This window comes from Sinocyclocheilus anshuiensis, unplaced genomic scaffold, assembly GCF_001515605.1.
Source record: "Sinocyclocheilus anshuiensis isolate Anshui unplaced genomic scaffold, SAMN03320099.WGS_v1.1 scaffold1696, whole genome shotgun sequence".
NCBI classification, from domain to species: Eukaryota; Metazoa; Chordata; class Actinopteri; order Cypriniformes; family Cyprinidae; genus Sinocyclocheilus; species Sinocyclocheilus anshuiensis.
The window spans coordinates 164903-176335 of NW_015555835.1; the positions used below are offsets into that span (position 1 = coordinate 164903).

General features: G+C 36.5%; 1 long non-coding RNA gene across 1 annotated transcript; it reads right to left on the bottom strand.

Moving 5' to 3' along the window:
• Window positions 1-2270: 2270 nt before the first annotated feature.
• LOC107675430 (uncharacterized) lies at window positions 2271-10137 on the bottom strand. The gene is made up of 5 exons (XR_001632596.1): window positions 9854-10137; window positions 9645-9733; window positions 4069-4190; window positions 3590-3786; window positions 2271-3466 (listed from the first exon to the last, which is right to left on the bottom strand). It is a non-coding gene; the product is annotated as an uncharacterized LOC107675430 (long non-coding RNA).
• Between the last annotated feature and the right edge of the window lie 1296 nt (window positions 10138-11433).

An 11433-nucleotide genomic window follows, 5' to 3' on the forward strand; every position in this document is an offset into this window, starting at 1 on the left:
CTGTAGTTCATGAAGTATTAAAAGGACATTTTAAATGTATTTTAAGAAATACACTTAAATTGCACTAAATATACTTAAAGTGGTTCCAATTTAACACAATTTCAATATATTAAATATATTACAAATAGATTAAAATCAAACTTAAGCATATCTTGAAATACACTTAGTATACTTAAAGTTGTTTCAAAATAATACATTTAATATGCACTTAGTATAGTATAATTTAAATATAGTAAGTATGTCTGAAAAAGCACAATTTAAATATATTTATTTTTCACCTGGGACACACACACACACACACACACACACATATATATATATATATATATATAGTATAAATGGTATATTGGTACTTTGGTATTTGGTATTCTGGTGTTTGGTAAATGATATAAAAGTTTTCCAAAGCCACGTGAAAGCAACATACATATAAAGTGTACATTTCTAAGAGCTTAGCACATGTGTTTTAAACTACATTTTTTAAATATTTTTCTTTTTTTTTATCATGTACACACCGACAGTACATGTCAGAGACCCTTGTCATCGCCACAGCGTTTAAGTTGTTCACCACTTATTAGTCTCTATATTTTTATTTATTACATTTTTTAGCTTGTTGCAGCTAAAGTATATCAGGCATCTCACTAGGGGGGCTTCTGTGCCCAGGGCTTTGTTTTTGCTTGAGAAAAGTCCCTACAGGCCAGCAGATATAGAGCAAGAAAAAAAAAACACTCAGCTATCACACCTGAGAGAAAAGAGAGCTTTAGCAAGCCAACAGCAAACAACTCAAATCTCTCTCAGCCAGAGCTGACAACAGCCAGACAGGCTTTCCCCTGGTGACTGTGCCTGCTGATAATTTACTTTTCTGGAGAGGACATGTTTGTCGGGGGAAACAATTGGCAGGTTAAATAATTGATAGGGGACATTTTATTGAGGCGCACCAAGATTTTGCCGCTGACCCTGAGTCAAGGTCACTGTGACTGAAGGTTTCATTTAAAACATCTCTGACATGAATGTTACAATCACTTAGTTTGTAACCTTGTTAAAACCTCAATTTACAAGCTTAATTCAGCTGGGTGATATGAACAGCTGAACAGCAGATATGTCAAGCTCTGACAGGTTTGAGTGTGACTGTATATGTATATGCCCACCTATGTAAATTGGAGCTATGCTTGTCTTTCCATTCCCATACATCTGACAGCTATATGGCCATTCTGTTCAGTAAAACATGAGTATGTGAATCCTAATTTAAAGATGAATCCACTGTGGAGTATTTTGCAATGGCAGATATCCTTTATTAAAAATAGACATAGCTGGCTTGACGAGAGCAAGTCCAGAACATATATGGATGTTTAGTTACACCGCTTCTCGGCTTATTTATGAGGTGATCATTCTTCCACACTCTCGCTAATGCATTTATATTTATTTCATAAATGTCACTGGTCATTGACTTAATCCTAATAGGATTAGGATAATTCTAATAGGCCAAAATAATGTAACTTTTGCACACTTTTAAAATCACCATAATTTATTTAATGTGCTCTCTGATAATGGTGATGATTTATTTGCTTATGTTATGTTTATGGGTTAATGACATGATTTATTTATTTTTTTTTTTTGCATTAAAATACATGCAACATTAAAATAATTAAATTCCTGAATTCCTGAATAGAAAGTTATAATAAATATTTTTTTTAACAAAACTGCTTCATGCTTATTAGTATTTAAAAAAAAAAAAATTACAACATGTCTATTAAAGCAAAGTCATGTGGTGCGAAAAGGAATTATAGACATGAGCCCTGCCTGTCATGACGTCTAGTAATAGTATTGTCTTGAAGTATGCAAGGAAAATGTGCACTTGATGGTTACACTACATGACATTTTTTCATTAAATTAAAACTTTTGTTGAAATGGTATACATTTTTTAAAAACAAACATGAATACAGAAAGTAAATTCGTAAAACTGTTTTAAAATGTATTTTAAAGTAGTTTTTCTTTTCAATATGGACATTCTTGTGTGCAGTTGACCCTTACATATATTAAATATGAATATAAGAATTGATATGAAGTGAGTGCATGTATTTAAGTTGAATATATTGTTTAAATAATTATTAATAAAACTGTGACCTGTATTCATGTAGCACTAGTGTGCCTGTGTGGTGACTACAGGAATGTGTTTGCAACACTGCTAGGGCTTGTTACATCTTTAATTTGGGACCAAAATCCTACTTCCCACCAATACCATGTGAATCTTATTTAACTAAAGCTTTGCTCAGCAATGAGATTCCCTTTAATTCGTGAGACAATAACTGAGCGAGAGGCATGGGTATTATGAGGAAGATTAGCAGTGCAGGTTGGACGGATCCAACAGTTGCCATTCGTTCTGTTTAATTCAGGAGGTTTCCTGTAAGCTGGTGAATCCACTATCACAAGCACCTCTGAGACTCCCTTGCTCCAAGGCCGTGCAAGCCAAATGTTTTTTGAAGTGCAAATGCGATGACGGGAACCGTCTTGATGGCCTTGGCTGTGACACATGCACCCTGGGGCTAGGTCAACAACATCAGGCCTCGCCGTTCTTACACAAGTTCCACGGGGGGGCCTTGGACGCGAGCCGCCTGCCCTTCCAGCGGCGTGACGGTGGACTGCAACACTGGCACAGGAATCACAATATGAGTCACAATGCTTCCACCTTGTCGATATTACCGCCTCCCCCTCCTTTTCTGTCCTTCAGCCTCATGGAGCAGGAAGGTCTGACTCTAGCTGTCAGCTGGGGTGTAGAGGGTTTGACCTGGCCTTTCCTGTGACCAACCTTCTCCTCATTCCAATGCTCGGTCCTCCTCCATTGCGTCGCTACCCCTCCAACATCCCACCGCAGAGCTGGAAGCCTGCCCAGTGCTCCGACATGGTTGCCCCCTTTCTAGAAAAATTAAACTGCTGGAATTGAAGAGAGCAAAGCCAGGAGGTGAGCGCAAGAGAGACCCATGTCTTGCCTGTTACTGTTTAATTAGCCTACTGGGCTTTTGAGGCCTTGAGAAATGGCGGTGTAGATCCGACCTTCTTAATCCCAACCTGCCATAAACAAGTCCCGAGCCCACCGCCCGGTCCACTCTGGCAGGGATGGGAGAGAAAGTCCCCGATGTACCTGTCAAAAGACTTAAATCTCACCTCAATTTTCCCCTGAAGGCTTTGGAGGAACCATTTTTAATCCTGCCCCCCTTATTAGATGCATGATTTTATTGATTCCTTCTCCTCTGCTGCTCTTTATAGTGTAGCTATTATGGTAGAAGAGAATAAAAGAGTAGTGATTTAAAACATCGCAGTGCAGGACTCAATGAAGCCGGGATTACCTAGGACACTTGGCAGCGCAGACGTGTCTTTATCCACGAGCATGCTGACATAAAAATGATCAAAACGTCCCAACTCTCTTTTTGTGATCCTGCTCATCCTCTCCTTAGTTTGTTTATCAACGTCTCTGAGAATTTGGAGAAGGTAAAAAGCATGTCTGTTACTTTTATGAAAAGTGAGAATGGTACCCTGCATCGGTAGTGATTATGACACATAAATCAAAGAGGAATGTTGCTTGAAGTAGACATACTTCTTTTACTAAACTCAGGAGAGGCAGAAGCAACATAAAGACTGAAGGCTGGTCTTGTAGTGCGATGTCATCATTGTTGCTGTGTTCTTTGAAGGCAACTCCCATATTGAGGATCAATCACGTTAAATCAGCCGCTTCAGATTATAGAGGAGGCATGTTCGGTGTCCATTTTCTATGCTCATAAATGAATACAGAACCTAAGCCATGAAGAGACAAAGAAAGGAAAACAATGGACTGAAGAGCTACTTTCACTATTTTCACTAGTTTTAAATCTATACAGTGCATGTAGAGGCAGGTCTAGCTATCATGTCTTGGAATTGTATCTTTGACGTGTCAAAATGGCAGACATTGGTTGAATCCGTGAGTCCTCAACGGGCATAGACATCATCCCCTAGAGAGACGTTTTGAGTTTGGATATGCCTACACAAGATAGGCTGTTTTTTTAGGCCTATTGTTTCTCTTATGGTGTGGTGCATTACCTCTTCACTCAAATCACAGCTGGAAGATGAGCAGGAACATTTTTTCCCAGGTGTCAAATGCCATCGCCTTCATCTGCGTCACTTTGTCCTGCTTGGACACAGCCTGACACAGCCCAGTCCAGCTGAGAGGGTGAAATATATTTGGTCACTGTCCTCTACCTCTCCATACAGGATTAATTAAACATGTGCTTTTCAAGGGTAATTCAGGTTGACAGGGTCTTTACATCATTAAGTGTGAAAAGATGACAAATTGCATTAACTAACGCAGAGCTACAGTCAGCAAGTCATAAATAATTATCTCTTTTCAGACTTGTCATAAGGCTGAATTCTTTTCAGCCAGAAATTTATTTTTAACTTTCAAAGCAGGGATTATGGTAAATTTAAGGGATTTTTGTTTCTTATTCATGAGCATAATTTTAAAATATGCCATGACTTATTGGTGCTCATTTGATCAGGGAACAAGAAAACTCAATGCTGACATCTCCTCCACCCATTTGATGACTTACAAGTTTGTATAAGGGCATAATAGAGCTGGATGGTGCTCATGTGTATGATAATCACACAAAACTTATTTGCTTATAAAGCCAGCTTTGCACATTTCACTTCCTCTGCCATCCATGTGCCTTTGTGACATACAGTGGGTACGGAAAGTATTCAGACCCCCTTAAATTTTTCACTCTTTGTTATATTGCAGCCATTATACCTATCATAGTCTCATGACAACCTTGTAATGATTTGTATGATTTAACATTGTTTAAAAAAAAAAAAATCACAAAATATCGTGGAGTTAGCACATTCAAAAATTAGAATTTTACTCCCACTTGTGAAAAAGAAATACCCTTTAGCATACTTTTAAAAAGAGTACTTATTACAGAAATAATATACTTGTAAAGAATATATGCATTTAATTACATGTTAGTTAAAATTAAATTAAATAAAATAGAACAATTTAATTAAAGGGATAGTTCAGCGAAAAAAATCTATCATCATTTACTCATGTCTCACTCTTAGTACCAGGGTAAGTGGAATGGATTGTAACAGTATAGAAAACATGAACATCAGTTTAAATTATGTACATGCATTTGTTTTGTTAATCAAATTTACACCTACAACCCCTTTGCCTATCTTCACCACATTTTATTTTGGGGTAACACTTTAGTTTAGGGACCATGCATATTATTAGCATACTGGTTGTTTATTAATACTTATAAAGCACATATTAATGCCTCATTCTGCATAACCATATTTTAGATCCCTTAATCCTACCCCACACCTAAACTTAACTACCTTACTAAAAATTAATAAGCAGCAAAATAAGTGAGTTAGTGAGTATTGGTCCTCAAACTAGAGTGTGACATAGTTTTAGATTTTTTAATAAACAAGAGAGAAGAAAGAAACATTATATTCTAAAACAGTAAACAAGTTGTAAAAGTTGAATAAATTAGTTAAAACATGAACTGTGTGTATGTGTGTGTGTGTGTGTGTGTGTACATGTACTTAAGCACACTTTGAGGACAAATTTGTAACCAGAAGTGAGTCAAATCTGACAAAAACTCATTTTGGTGACATCATCATTTGTGAAAATGGTAAAAAAAACCAGTAAATAAAATCTTGGTAGGTCCAATAGATGTATTATTACCAAAGAAGTGTATATATATATATATATATATATATATATATATATATATGTGTGATATGAAGGAGACAGACAGACAGACACAGACAGACAAATAGCATACACTACAGTATAAACAGTGTGTGTGTATGTATGTATGTATGTATGTATAAATAACCAAATTTAACAAGAGGACCCGTTTCAGACGTTACATATTCATTTAACATGCATTAACCTAATCTCAAATCAAATTAGAAATCTTTCATCCTGGAAATATTTGAAACTCCTATCATCACAGGATGATGCTTGTCCGTAGGATTTCATCACTGTACCTAATTTCTAAGTAGTTAAACTGACTGTATTACAAATGTCCCTGGTTTCCACTATTCCACTCTGGCAGAAATAGAGTAATCATACTGTATATGGGCTATAATCTGAAACTGTGGGATGGTGACAGGCGTAATCACAGTCAATAATGTCCCATCTTCTGTCTGGCCTCTTGTCTTGTGATCTCTTGTGATCTTTAGTTTGATTTGATATGGAATAGCATGTCTGCACAGGCACATAAAACAGGCAAGCTGCACTAAAAGAACCTGCTGCCTGCCCTTGTTACCCATTCTCACTCTCTAAAGGCTGAGACATTTCCCTCATACTCTGCTCTGCCATTTTGGTTGGCCACTTAGCATTCTGCTACATTGCTGACAGAACAGACCAGTCACTTTCTCTGATATCTGTTGGCAGCTCTCTCTCTCTCTCTCGTGCCTCACGCCAACTTTCCATCTCCTTTAGTATCTATTAACCGCAGTGAACAAACATCTGACTTTGTTGATTTGTCCGATCATTCTGACTCTAATATAGCTTTGTACTTTTATTGGTTCTCTGTTCTGTAATGAAGACTTACAAAAGAAGGGAGAATCTCAGTTGCATGCAGAAATCCGATCTGTTGATTAATGCTCCAGCTTTACAGCCTTATGCCTCAGTGCACCGTCAGTGGGAAAGCTTTTTTCGTGGTTTATTTATCAGAGAGTCATTCTGATTACCGGGGAGGAAAGATACTTTAAGAGGCACAATGACTAGATGGGACTTGTCAGCAGGTGTGCCTTCTTTCTGTTTCAAGACACAGGGAGGGAAAGAAAGTGGAGAATTGTGGCTAAATGAAGGTTGCTGCTTCTAGAAGACTCCCTGGCACATTAACACTTCCCTTTCAAAGAGATTATGCACTTTCTTTTAACCACATTTTACACCGCATGTTTCTCTTGCACTTTAACAGCAGCCTGAATCTTTATTTGACATAATTTCTCACCGATTCTTGTGTTTTGGGTCAAAACAAGTTACAGAATTTAAAAAAAGAAAATGTATGTATTAAGGAATTATTTTTATTTTTCTGTCCAACATTTTTAAGGGCTTTTCTTTATTTGAAGTCTCCTGCTTTTTTTTTTTTTTTTCCTTATAAAATGTGTATTTCTCTTTGATTACATATGGCAACACCATTAGATACAAAAATAATCAAATATTTATTATACACATTGAGAAATCTGTTATTCACTTGAATGAATAAATGAATTGAGATTTTGAATAGATTTATTAAATGCAGCAGACATTTAGTTTTTTCCTGGTGTTGCAAACTAGCAAAAGGACCTACTTAAAATTATTTAAAAGAAATGTAATAGAAATAGAAATTCCATTGGAATTGAATAGAAAATCGATTTTTGGGTAAAAATGTACATATTAAAATAAAATAAAAAAACACTAGAAATACTGTTTCTTGTACAAGCAATTTTAAACCACAAGAAGAAGAAATGAAAGAGCTCAAATCGTTACTCATGCGCTGTTCTCGCACACAATCAAAGCGCGCACAAGCATAGAGACATGTTTCAGACAGCGTGGAAATATAGAGTTGCGTATACATACACATAAAATTAGCCTATGTTAAAAATCCCTCACGGCATTGTCATTCTCTGTGCTTTAAATATTTTTTTTTCTTGCTTATCCAAAAAAAATAGTCTGATATGTGACTCAAAAAAAACACAATATAATGCATTGAACCACTATATAATGCTATTATAATACTATATAATAGCCTAATATATATATATATATATATATATTAGGCTATTATATACCACTACAAAGACACTGTCAGCTTTATGCTGATCAATTCATACCCTCTCCTTCACAGGTTTTAAGAAGAGATAGCAGGTTTTGAAACACACATTCTGAAGAGGACTGCCCCTGTTCTCATCACCTGGTCAATTGGTCCTGGTCCCCTTAACAGAGGGTTTAGCGACATTGGCCTTGTTGGTTGGTGATAGACACCTGTGTGATGGTGGAGAGGGGTGGGTCGCCCTGTAGAGTGTCAGGAGGGTCAGCAAGTCGAACTAATGTGATTCTTTGAGAATAACTCATGTACCCAGACTTCCATGGGTTTTAAAGGGTTGTATTCCTGAATTTCAATTAAGGTAGAGAAGAGAATGCAGAATTACAATTGAAATTGAAATTAAGGAATTGCAATTAAAATTAAGTGAAATTCAGAGAAATAACTGTTTTTTTTACTGTAATTTTGAATGGGTAGACAGATTTGTTTTGAAAATTTGGGGGAAATTCTTTAAGTTTGAAGGTTGTCTTGAAGGACAGAATAGCGATATTTAGACAGGACTATTTTCCCTGGAGCATGTACTTTGCATTTTTAATCTTATTTGAATCAGTCAAGTCTGTGTTTTTCCTCACACAAACTGTAAAAATTCCAGAGCAAATTACCTACTGTTTTTCGGCTAACTTTGTGGTGGAGAAATTGAATCCCGTCAGAATGTCTGTGATTTTTGATATTATCACAATGCTTCTCCTTATGTGTTTTTTTTGACTAAGCTGAGCTACCGTTTGTGCACTAATCTTCCGCATGATGCATCTTTCAGTATGAACAGCATCCAACGAAAAAGGACTACAATAGGACTACAATTAAATTGATTAAGGCGAACCAAATTGCAGGAAACTTGTATGGCTATTTTAATACTAAAGTCAGATAAGTCTAAATTTCTCTGCTCAGTTATGGGTTTATTCTAAGCAGCCACTTCAATAAACTTTATTTTTGTAAAGTTTATTTAAATAAGGTTTTTATTATAAATGAGGATTATATTAAAACATTAATTCATTAAAAGACACGTCATAAATAATGCACTCAGCCACAGCAAAGGATCTTATATGATACCCACATCTAACTGTCCCACATCTTTACTGTCAATTTTGATCAATTTAATGCATCCTCGCTGAAAACAAGTATTAATTTAAATTTCTTTAACCCCACCCCCCCGGTTGCTGTTCTTTTGAACTTTCAATTCATTAAAGAATCCTGAAAAAAGTACACTTTTGTACAGCATGAAAAGGTTGAATAAATATACAGAAATAAACTAAACATATAAATTAACCAAGCAACACAAACCAAAATTATATCAAAGTCAGAGATATATATATATATATATATATATGATACAGTAGACAGACAGACAGACAGATAGATAGATAATTTTCTCAACACAATTTATACTGCAAAGTGTGATGCTGCAGATTAATTTTAAATATTTAAACCCTCCCCCCATTCAAATGCTATGAGTGATCAAAGCATTTCACTTTAATTTCATAAGTCATTTTATTGGTAGAGAGAGGCATAAACAAAGACACACACAAAGTCCAATTAAATGTCTGGGATTTTCTGTAAACCTTCCCTGCTCTTTTTTTTTTCCATTTCTGAACACTCCTGAAAAAGTGAAGCGTTGGGAAAATGCAAGCAGAATGAGGTAATTAATTAATGCGGTTGTTTATATATGAGCTGCCAAGAAACGTTAAAGAAGCCATCAGTCAGTTAAAGGAGGAAAACACTTTGCAATGTGGCAGGGATTTGAGCTTTTCAGTTTAAAGTTAATTAAGGTGCCTGAGAAAACAAATATACGTAAACTTTCATTCTCACCCAATTTCCTCTGCAGTTCTGACCACATCTGCATGCTTGGATGCCATTTTTTGCCTTGCCATTTCTAGTGGGCTGTGATGGGCGTTAATCTAAGAAGGAGAAAATAAGGAATCAAAATGGTGGAAAGGAGAGTCATGCAAAGCAGCAGGTTCTTCTTCATTTCTGCAGTTTTAATGTAAGGCAGACTACATTTACTTCCTGCAAATTACCTTTATGGTGATTTTCCATTAAAGCCAGCCAGGACAGAGCAGTGGTGTGTATTAGTCAAGCTTACTGTAGGTCACACCTGTTACCAGAGGCTTTGCATAGAAGTAATCTAAATGTGAAGTGTCAGCTCCCCCACAGAATTCTGATTGCAGAAAGAAACACTCCAGCGCCAAATTCATTCTCCGTTCCTGTCGTGTGTGTTAACAGCCAGCCTATTTATAAGCCTGCTTAACTTGCAAAGCCTGGGGCCAGGCGATCTGACTCAATGACTGCAGTAAAACTCCTAATATACACCTTGGCAAACGTCTCCATTAGGATAAATTACTTTTTCAAAAGGTGAGGCCATGGCATGCTAATTGGTCCCAATCAAGTTTGTAATCTAATCCAATTAGAAACTGACACTCTGCTCATGGAAACCTTAATTGGGATTTTGTGTCTGTGTGAAGCTGTCAGGAGGAGAGTTATAGGGGAGGAAATATTTTCTGTTCACTGTAATTTGGAACCAAGGCGAGGCCTCTTAAAAAATGACCAGCTTTCTGATTGAGTTTTAACACCTGGGAGAAATCCTAGTGTCAGTCAAGTGTGGAATTAGGCACTTTATTGCAACTATTGTATATGTTGATTGTATATGTAAGTTCTTGAAGGGATAAGACACCCAAAAATAATAAAAAAACTGCCATTCTAAACCTGTATGAATTCATGAGAAAAGGCCATACAAGTCTATACAAGTCAATGGGGTCCAAAACAACAACAACAACCTTTTTTTTAAATGTCTTTTATTTGTGTGTGTGTGTTTCATAGAAAATTAGAAATGCATGCAAGTTTGGAACAAAATGTAGGTACATAAATTTTGACAGAATTTTTACTTTTGGTGAAGTATCCTTAAATTCCTGCAATGCCTTTTACTTCTCTCAATATTTTATTGAGTATATATATATTTATGCATCTAACAATCGATTAAGCAAATGGATTTCTTCCAATGTTAATGCTCATTGAGTGTTGCGCTAGCGCATCTTCCACAGTTGATGTAATATGATGTGCTCTTTGCGAAATCTGGATTCCGCACCTCCCCGGCTGTGTGAGAGGAAGCTTTTCCCTAGTGGATCCGCAGGGTTTTCATGAACAGGCAGATGGAGAAAATATTGTTGACATTAAACTGTTCCTCTTTTAAGGAATTGTTGTGACAAGGTGGAGCTCCCATCACCCGAAATAGCAGCTGTGTACTGTTTACAAAGAGGCCCAAAGCAATGCTTGTTTCCATTGAAATGGTGGCAACCATCTCTCTCTGTCTTCCCCTCACTGCTGCTTCTTTGTAATGAAAAAGCTGCTCACGTTAAGAGGTTTCGCCTCATATTTTGCTGTCATTTGTTTTTCTTCATCGCACCCTTTCCACCGGAGTAATTTAGTATGTACTGGAATGGCTTTCATTTCAAAAACAAACATAATTTCCTATTTGCAGCGTCAAAAAAAAATAAAAATGGACGAACGTGGTCCCCCACCACTTCAGTCTGTATTGTCCTCAGTATAATTGTGAGTTCAGTTAAGCAAGTTAAAAACACAAACTGGTGGAACCCTGAAAAAG